This window comes from Pristiophorus japonicus, chromosome 23, assembly GCF_044704955.1.
Source record: "Pristiophorus japonicus isolate sPriJap1 chromosome 23, sPriJap1.hap1, whole genome shotgun sequence".
Classification (NCBI taxonomy): Eukaryota; Metazoa; Chordata; class Chondrichthyes; family Pristiophoridae; genus Pristiophorus; species Pristiophorus japonicus.
Window position 1 is genome coordinate 62,097,432 of NC_091999.1, and position 10,561 is coordinate 62,107,992.

The window sequence follows — 10,561 nt, forward strand, 5'->3', positions numbered from 1 at the left end:
TCTTTCTATCACTCTTTCCCTCTCTCTCTCATAATAGATCACACACACACATCTCTGTATATGGAAATGTTTGAGTCTTTTTCTCACTCAGTCTGCCTCTCCTTCTCAGTCTCACACTTTCTGTCTCTCGTTGTCTCTATCTCGCTGTCTGTCTCTCCCTGTCTGTCGGTTTGTCTCTGTCTCTCAATGTGTCTGTCGACTTCTCATGGTGCCCAGTTCTGTTCACAGTGGCTCGATTACTGCTCTGACAAAATTGGTTCCTCGTTAGTATAGTGGTGAGTATCCCCGCCTGTCACGCGGGAGACCGGGGTTCAATTCCCCGACGGGGAGGCAGTTATTTCAAATCGTAGAATTTTACTTCTGTTTCTTGGAAGAGATTCATATTAAAAAGTTCCAGAGCAATATCGAACTGTAAAAATACAGGTGGAGGAGATTGCCTCGTCCATATTTTTAGCAAACGGAGAATTTTTCAGGAGTCTTTGGCCGTCTGCTGCACAGAGATGGATGACTTAGTTTTTTCTGAGTAACGTTTAAAAAGGCAGCAACACAGTAGTCGTGGCCGAGTGGTTAAGGCGATGAACGAGAAATCCATTGGGTTATCCCGCGCAGGTTCGAATCCTGCCGACTACGATTCTCAGCATTTTTCATTCCATTTCACAATTTCACCGGTTCTCTGCCAAACTGATCCTGAGATAGATGGAATAACGTCCCACAGCTTTCAACACTGACATTTTTTTCTCATTTTTATTAATCTGCAATATTCACGATACATCCGTTTCAGAAATCGCAAACATCAGTCAAAGTTGCGACAGTGATTCAGCCTGTCTATCCCTCGAGATGACGAAGGCATCTGTGCATGCCCGTTGGTGCGTGCAAATTGTTGGTTATGTGTGTGTGTGTCTCTGTGTCTGTCTGTCTCTATATATGTCGCTGTGTATGTGCACCTGTCTGTGGAAATCCTCACCATGAATTTGGTATGTCCTGGAACTTATAAAACAGACTTGGGGGAAATTATAAAGTTGTGAACTTTTGTATCGGCTTTGTTTCAGTGGCAGCATTCTCGACTGAATCGGGAGTTTGTGTGTTCAAGTCGCACTTCTGAGACTTGAGCATTATCATCTTGGCTAACACTCAAGTGCAGCACTTGGGGAATTTTGCAATGTTGAAGCTGTTGACTTTCGGATGAAATGTTAAATTGAAGCTCCGTCTGCACCCACGGGTGGATATGAAAGTTCCCAGTGCATTACTCGAAAAAGAATAGGAGAGTTGCCCCCGTCTCAATATCACTAAAAATGTTCGTAAATGCTCACTGAAAGCCGATGTGTATGTTTTTGTATGTGGGGTTGGAGTTGAAGCCCAGATTCTCACAGAGACAGAGTGCAGGCTCGCCCAGGACCAGGATAGCCAAGTGGTTGAGGCGTTGGCCTTGAATTTTAAAGGTTTTTTACCGCGTGGGTTCGTACCCCACTCCTGGTATCTCTTTAATTTAACACGGATTTCCTCCCATTCTGATCAGTGAGACCGGATTTTCATCGGTTGAATCAGCAATTATCTGTAACAATGTGACACTCTGAACCGATAATGAAATGAAATTTTGAAATGCATCTGCGTCGCTCGGTCTCGACCTCTCTCTCTCTCTTCAGAGATTTGTGTATGTGTTTATATTTTTGAGTCTTTGTCTCTCTCAGTCTGACTCACTCTGTCTGTCCCTGTTTCTCTGTTTGTCTCTGTCTCTCAATCTGTCTCTTTCTCACGGTGCCACGTCTGTTCCAATGGGATTCTCTCAGACTCTTTGTCTGACTGGCTCTCTCTCTCCCATCATTTCGGTCTGTCCATGTCTTTGCCTGTCTCTGTTAGTCCCTGCCTGTAAGCTGAGAAGTATTTCCATCATTTTCTGTTTAAGTCTCTATCGCTCTCTCTCCATCTGTCTCTCTCCTTGTAACTGTCTTTATCATTGTCTTTCGATCACTCTTTCCCTCTCTCTCTCTTAATAGATCAAACACACACACATCTCTGTATATGTATACGTTTGAGTCTTTTTCTCACTCAGTCTGCCTCTCCTTCTCAGTCTCACACTTTCTGTCTCTCGTTGTCTCTATCTCGCTGTCTGTCTCTCCCTGTTTGTCGGTTTGTCTCTGTCTCTCAATGTGTCTGTCGACTTCTCATGGTGTCCAGTTCTGTTCACAGTGGCTCGATTACTGCTCTGACAGAATTGGTACACGTCAGTTCCTCGTTTGTATAGTGGTGAGTATCCATGCGGGTGACAGGGGTTCAATTCCCGACGGGGAGGCAGTTGTTTCAAATCGTCGAATTTTACTTCTGTTTCTTGGAAGAGATTCATATTAAAAAGTTCCAGAGCTGTATCGAACTGTAAAAATACAGATAGAGGAGATTGCCTCGACCAGATTTTTAGCAAACGGAGTTTTTTTCAGGAGTCTTTGGCCGTCTGCTGCAGAGAGATGGATGACTGAGTTTTTTCTGAGTAACGTTAAAAAAGGCAGCAACACAGTAGTCGTGGCCGAGTGGTTAAGGCGATGGACTAGAAATCCATTGGGTTATACCGCATTGGTTCGAATCCTACCGACTACGATTCTCAGTATTTTTCATTCCATTTCACAATTTAACCCGTTCTCTGCCAAACTGATCCTGAGATAGATGGAATAACGTCCCACAGCTTTCAACACTGACATTTTTTTCTCATTTTTATTAATCTGCAATATTCACGATACTTCCGGATAAGAAAATGGAAAAATCAGTCAAATTTGCGACAGTGATTCAGCCTGTCTATCCCTCGAGATGACGAAGGCATCTGTGCATGCCCGTTGGTGCGTGTAAATTTTTAGTTATGTATGTGTGTGTGTCTCTTTGTCTGTCTATCTCTATATCTGTCTCTGTGTATGTGCAACTGTCTGTGCAAATCATCACCATGAATTTGGCAAGTCCTGGAGCTTATAAAAAAGACTTAGGGAAAATAATACGGTTGTGATATTTTGTATCGGCTTTGATTCAGTGGCAGCATTCCCGACTGAATCTGGAGTTTGTGTGTTCAAGTCGCACACCTGAGACTTGAGCATATAATCTTGGCTAACACTCCAGTGCACCAAGTGGGTAATTTTGCATTGTTGAAGCTTTCACTTTCGGATGAAATGTTAAAGTGAAGCTCTGTACCCTCGGGTGGATATGAAAAGTCCCAGAGCATTATTCGAAAAAGAATAGGAGAGTTGCCCCCATGTCAATATTACTAAAAATGTTCGTAAATGCTCACTGAAAGCTGATATGTCTGTTTTTTATATGTGTGGTTGGGGTTGAAGCCCAGTTTCTCACAGAGACAGAATCGAGGTTTTCACAGAAACAGGATAGCCGAGTGGTTAAGGTGTAGGCCTTAAAATTTAATGGGTTTTTTCCCGCGTGGGTTCGTACCCCACTCATGTTATCTCTTCAATTTAACGCGTATGTCCTCCCATTCTGATCAGTGATACCGGATTTTCATCCGTTGAATCAGCAATTTTCTGTAACGATGTGACACTCTGAACCGATAATGCAATGAAATTGTGAAATGTATCTGTGTCGCTCGGTCTCTGCCTCTCTCTCTCTCTCTTCAAAGAGGTTTGTGTGCTTGATCCTTTGTCTCTCTCAGTCTGACTCACTCTGTCTGTCCCTGTTTCTCTGTTTGTCTCTGTCTCTCAATCTGTCTCTTTCTCACTGTGCCCACGTCTGTTCCAATGGGATTCTCTCAGACTCTTTATCTGACTGGCTCTCTCTTTCCCATCATTTCGGTCTGTTCATGCCTTTGCCTGTCTCTTTTAGTCCAGCCTTTAACATGATATTTCCATCATTTTCTGTTTTAGTCTCTATCTCTCTCTCTCTGTCTGTTCCTCTCCTTGTCACTGTCTTTATCATTTTCTTTCTCTCACTCTTACCCTCTCTCTCTTAATAGATCACACATACACACATCTCTGTATATGTATGCGTTTGAGTCTTTTTCTCACTAAGTCTGCCTCTCCTTCTGAGTCTTACTCTTTCTGAATCTTGTTGTCTCTAACTCGCTGTATGTCTCTCCCTGCTTATCGGTTTGTCTCTGTCTCTCAATGTGTCTGTCGACTTCTCCTGCTGTCCAGTTCTGTGCACAGCTCGATTCCTGCTCTGACAGAATTGCTACCTGTAAGTTCCTCGTTAGTATAGTGGTGAATATCCCCACTTGTCACGCGGGAGACCGGGTTTCAATTCCCCGACTGGAAGCCAGGTGTTTCAAAATGCAGAATTTTACTTCAGTTTCTTGGTAGAGATTCATATTAAAAAGTTCCAGAGCCATATGGAACTGGAAAAATACACGTAGAGGAGATTGCCTCTTCCAGATTTTTAGTAAACGGAGACTTTTACAGGATTCTTTGGCCGTCTGCTGCACAGAGATGGATGACTGAGTTTTTTCTGATTAACGTTTAAGAAGACAGAGTCGCATTCGAAGTGGCCGAGTGGTTAAGACAATGGATTCAATATCCATTGGGTTTTCCCTGCGTAGTTTTGAAGCCTGTCCACTACGATTCTCGGCATTTCTTCATTCCATTTCACAATTTAACCAGAATTTTGCAAAACTGATCCTGAGATAGATGGTATAACGTCCCACACCTTTCAACACTGACATTTCTTTCTCATTTTTATTAATCGCAATATTTACGATACATACGGATAGGAAAACACAAAAATCAGTCAAAGTTGCGTCAGTGCGTCAGCCTCTCTATCCCTTTATATGTTGAAGGCATCTGTGTAGGTCCGTTGGTGCGTGTAAATTTTTGGTTATGTATGTGGGTGTGTCTCTGTGTCTGTCGATCTGTATATATGTCTCTGTGTTTGTGCAACTGTCTGTGGAAATCATCACCATGAATTTGGTATGTCCTGGAAATTATAAAAAAGACTTGGGGAAAATAAGACGGTTGTGGACGTTTGTATCGACTTTGGTTCGGTGGCAGCATTCTCGACTGAATCAGGAGTTTGTGTGTTCAAATCGCACTCCTGAGACTTGAGCATATCATCTTGGCTAACACTCAAGTGCCGCACTTGGGGAATTTTGCAATGTTGAAGCTGTTGACTTTCGGATGAAATGTTAAATTGAAGCTGAATCTGCACTATCGGGTGTGTGTGAAAGGTCCCAGAGCCTTACTCGAAAAAGAATAGGAGAGTTTCCCCCGTGTCAATATTACTAAAAATGTTCGTAAATGCTCACTGAAAGCCTCCACGTATGTGTTTCTGTGGGGGTGGGGTTGAAGCCCAGTTTCTCACAGAGACAGAATCCATATTCTGACACGACCAGGATGGCCGAGTGGTTGAGGCGTTGGCCTTAAAATTAAATGGGATGTTTCCCGTGTGTTCTCGTATGACTCCTGGTACTTCTTTAATTTAACACGGATTTCCTCCCATTCTCATCAGTGATACCCGACTTTTATCTGTTGAATGTGCAACTCTGTGACACTCTGAGCCGATAATGAAATGAAATTGTGAAATGTATCGGTGTCGCTCGGTCTCTGCCTCCCTCTTTCTTTAGAGAGGTGTGTTTGTGTTTGCATGTTTTTCACTCCAGTCTGACTCACTCTGTCTGTTCCTGTTTCTCTGTCTCTTTCCCACGGTGTCCAGTTCTGTTCAATGGGATTCTCTTCGACTCTTTGTAAGACTGACTCTCTCTTTGTCATCATTTCTGTCTGTCCATGTCTTTGCCTGCCTCTGTTAGTTCCTGTCTCTAACCTGCTGAGTATTTCCAGCATTAGTGTTTCTATCTCTGACACTCTCTATCTGTCGCTCTCCCTCTCCTTGTCACTGTATTTATTACTCTCTTTCTCTCACTCTTTCCCTCTCTCTTTATAGATCACACACACCCATCTCTGTATATGTGTGTGTTTGAGTCTTTTTCTCACTCAGTCTGCCTCTCCTTCTCAGTCTCACATTTTCTGTCTCTCATTGTTTCTATCTCACTGTCAGTCTCTCCCTGTTTGTCGGTTTGTCTCTGTCTCGCAATGTGTCTGTCGTCTTCTCATCGTGTCCAGTTCCATTCACAGCTCGCTTCCTGCTCTGATAGAATTCATGCTCGTTAGTATAGTGGCGAGTATCCCCGCCTGTTCCGCCGGAGACCGTGGTTCTACTTCCCGACGCGGTGGCAGCATTTACAAAATGCAGAATTTTAATTGGTTATTGGTGTTGATTCATATTAAAAAGTTCCAGAGCAATATAGAACAGTACAAGTACAGGAAGAGGAGATTGCCTCTTCCAGATTTTTAGCAAACGGAGACTTTTTCCGGATTCTGTGGCCGTTTGCTGCACAGAGATGGATGACTGAGTTTAACTGAGTAACATTTAATGATGCAGCGAGCTAGTAGTCGTGGCCGAGTGGGTAAGACAATAGACAAAAAATCCATCGGGGTTTCTCTGCGCAGTTTTGAATCCTGCCGACTATATTTCTCAGCATATTTCATTCTGTTTCACAATTTAACCACGTTACTGCAAAACTGATTCTGAGATAGATAGAGCAACGTCCCACATCTTTCGATGCAGCCGCTGTTTTCTTTCTTACGTTAATCTGCATTATTCACGATACATACGGATAGAAAAACGCAAAAACCAGCCAAAGTAGCCTCAGTGACCCTGCCTGTCTATTCATCTATTTGCCTAAGGCAACCTGTGTATATCTCGATCTGAGTGTCATGGTACATCAGTCATTGAAATTTGGCATGTAGGTGCAGCAGGCGGTGAAGAAAACAAATGGCATGTTCGCCTTCATAGCTCGGGGATTTGAGTATGGGAGCAGGAAGATATTACTGCAGTTGTACAGGGCCTTGGTGAGGTCAAACCAGGAATATTGTGTTCAGTTTTGGTCCCCGAATCTGAGGAAGAACGCCCTTGCAATTGAGGGAGTACAGCGAAGGTTCACCAGCATGATTCCCGGGATGGCAGGATTGACATATGAGGAGAGACTGGCTCAACTGGACTGGTATCCACTGGAGTTTAGAAGACTGAAAGGGGATCTCACAGAAACATATAAAATTCTGACGAGATTGGATGCTGGAAGAATGTTCTCATTGCTGGGGTGTTTGAGACCAAGGATTACAGTCTAAAAATAAGGGGTAAGCCATTTATGACCGAGATGAGGAGAAACTTCTTCACTCAGAGAGTGGTTTACCTGTGAAATTTTCTACCGCAGAAAGTCGTTGAGGCCAGTTCATTAGATATATTCAAAAGGGAGTTAGATATGGCCCTTATGGCTAAAGATATCAAGTGATATGGAGTGAAAGCAGGAAAGGGGTACTGAGGTTGAATGATAAGCCATGATCTTATTGAATGGTGGTGCAGGCTCCAAGGGCCGAATGGCATATTCCTGCAACTAATTTCTATGTTTCTATGGTGATGCATGTATATTTTTTTTTATTGTGTGTGCGCGTGTCTGTGTATGTCTCTCTGTATGTATGTCTCTGTGTATGTGCAACTGTCTGTGGAAATCATCACCATGAATTTGGTGCATCCCGGAACTTTTTAAAACACTTGGGGAAAATAATACGGTTGTGATCTTTGGTATCGGTTTTGGTTCAGTGGCTCCATTCTCGACTGAATCAGGAGGTTGTGTTTGTAAGTCCCACTCCTGAGACTTGAACACATCATCTTGGATGACACTCAAATGCAGTATTTGGGGAATTTTGCATTGTTGAAGCTGTTGACCATCGGCTGAAATTTTAAATTGAAGCTCCATTTGCACCCTCGGGTGGATGTGAAAGTTTTTTCAAAATGTCTAATTTTACTTCTGTTTCTCGGTATAGATTCATATTAGAAAGTTCCAGAACAATATAGAACAGTAAAAATACAGCCAGAGGCGATTGCCTCTTCCAGATTTTTTGCAAACAGAGACCTTTTCAGGATTCTGCGGCCGTCTGCTGCACAGAGATGGATGACTGAGTTTTTTCTGAGTAACATTTAAAGTGCTAGGGCCGCTGTAGTTGTGGTCGAGTGGTTAATGCGATTGGTTTGAAATACTTTGGGTTTTCGGCGCTCAGGTTCGAATCCTGCCGACTACGATTCTCCGCAGTTTTCTTCACAATTTAACCAGGTTTTTGCAAAACTAATCGTGAGATAGGTGGAATAACATCCCACACCTTTCAACACTGACATCTATTTCTCATTTTTATTAATCTGCAATATTCACGATACATACGGATAGAAAAACGCAAAAATCAGCCAAAGTAGCGACAGTGACTCAGCCTGTCTGTCCCTCGAGATGTCGCAGGCATCTGTGCATGTCCATTGGTGCATGTATATTTTTGGTTACTTATGTACGTGTGTGTCTCTGTGTCTGTCTATTGTATATATGTCTCTGTGTATGTGCAACTGTCTGTGGAAATCATCACCATGAATTTGGTATGTCCTGGAACTTTTCAAAAAGACTTGTTGAAAATAACCCGGTTGTGAACTTTGGTATCAGCTTTGGTTCAGTGGCAGCCACCTCGACTGAAAAACGCAAAAGCCAGACAAAGTAGCTTTGTCAGACCCTGCCTGTCTGTCCATCTATTTGTCTAAGGCAACCTGTGTATATCTTGATCTGGGTGTCATGGTACATCAGTCATTGATTGCAGGTGAAGCAGGCAGTAAAGAATGCAAATGGCATGTTCGCCTTCATAGCGAGGGGATTTGAGTATAGGAGCAGGGAGGTCTTACTGCAGTTGTACAGGGCCTTGGTGAGGCCACTCCTGGAATATTGTGTTCAGTTTTGGTCTCCGAATCTGAGAAAGGACGTCCTTGCTATTGAGGGAGTACAGCGAAAGTTCACCAGCATGATTCCCGGGATGGCAGGACTGCCATATGAGCAGAGACTTGATCAACTGGGCTGGTATCCACTGGAGTTTAGAAGAATGAGAGGGGATCTCATAGAAACAAATAAAATTCTGACGAAATTTGGCAAGTGAGAGGCAGGAAGAATGTTTCCGTTGCTGAGGAGTTCGAGAACCAGGGGTCGCAGTCTAAAAATAAGGGGTAAGCCATTTAGGACCGAGATGAGGAGAAATGTCTTCACTCAGAGAGTCGTTACCCTGTGGAATTCTCTACCGCAGAAAGTTGTTGAGGCCAGTTAGTTAGATATATTCAAGAGGGAGTCAGATATGGCCCTAATGACTCAAGGATTCAAGGGGTATGGAAAGAAAACAGGAAATGGGTACTGAGATTGAATGATGAGCCATGATCTTAAAGAATGGTGGTGGAGGCTAGAAGGGCCGAATGGCCTGCTCCTGCAACTAATTTCTAAGTTTCTATGTTGATGAGTGTATTTTTTTGGTTATTGTGTGTGTGTGTGTCTGTGTATGTCTATCTGTATGTATATATCTGTGTATGTGCAACTGTCGATGCAAATCATCACCATGAACGTGGTATGTCCTGGAAATTTTTTAAAAACTTGGGGAAAATAATACGGTTGTGATCTTTGGTATCGGCCTTGGTTCATTGGCTCTATTCTCGACTGAATCAGGAGGTTGTGTGTGTAAGCCCCACTCCTGAGACTTGAGCAGATAATTTTTGCTGACACTCAAGTGCAGTACTTGGGGAATTTTGCATTGTTGAAGCTGTTGACCATCAGCTGAAATGTTAAATTGAAGCTCCGTCTGCAAATCCGGCTGGATGTGAAAGTTCCCAGAGCATTACACGAAAAAGAATAGGATAGTTGCGCCTGTGTCAATATAACAAAAAAATGTTCATAAATGCTCACTGAAACCCGATGTGTATGTGTGTGTGTTGCTGTGGGGGTGGAGCTGAAGGCCACATTCTCACAGAGACAGAATCCAAACGCTACAAAGACCAGGATGGGCGAGTGGTTACGGCGTTGGCCATAAAATTCAATGGGTTTTTCCCGTGTGGATTCGAACCCCAATCCTAGAATCTCTTTAATTTAACAGAGATTTTTCCCATCCTGCCCAGTGATACATGATTTTCATCTGTTGAATCTGCAATTTTCTGTAACTCTGTGACACACTAAGCTGATCATGAAATGAAATTGTGAAATGTAGCTGTGTATCTCAGTCTCTGCCTTTCTCTCTTTAGAGAGCTGTGTATGTGTTTGTGTGCTTGAGCCTTTCTCTCCATCAGTCTGCCTCTCTCTGACTCACTCTGTCTGTGCCTGGTTCTCTGTTTGTCTCTGTCTCTCAATCTGTCTGTTTCTCACGGTGTCCACTTCTGTTCCAATGCGATTCTCTCAGACTCTCTGTCTGACTGTCTCTCTCTTTCCCATCCTCCCTGTCCGTGTCTTTGCCTGTCTCATTTTGTCCCTGTCTCTAATCTGATGAACATTTCCATTATTTTCTGTTTTTGAAACATAGAAACATAGAAAAAAGCTGCAGGAGTAGGCCATTAGGCCCTTCGAGCCTGCACCGCCATTCAATATTATCATGGCTGATCATTCTTTCAATTACCCTTTCCTGTTTTCCTCTCCATCCCACTTCATCCACTTAACCGTAAGGACCATATCTAACTCTCTCTTGAATATATCCAATGAACTGGCTTCAACAACTCTCTGTGGCAGGGAATTCCACAGGTCAACAACTCT

The 10,561-nt window shown here is 43.2% G+C and overlaps 1 non-coding gene across 1 annotated transcript; it reads left to right on the forward strand.

The window, feature by feature from the left end:
- Nucleotides 1-258: 258 nt before the first annotated feature.
- On the forward strand, nt 259-330 carry trnad-guc (transfer RNA aspartic acid (anticodon GUC)). The gene has a single exon. It is a non-coding gene; the product is annotated as a tRNA-Asp (tRNA).
- The last annotated feature ends 10,231 nt before the right edge of the window (nt 331-10,561 follow it).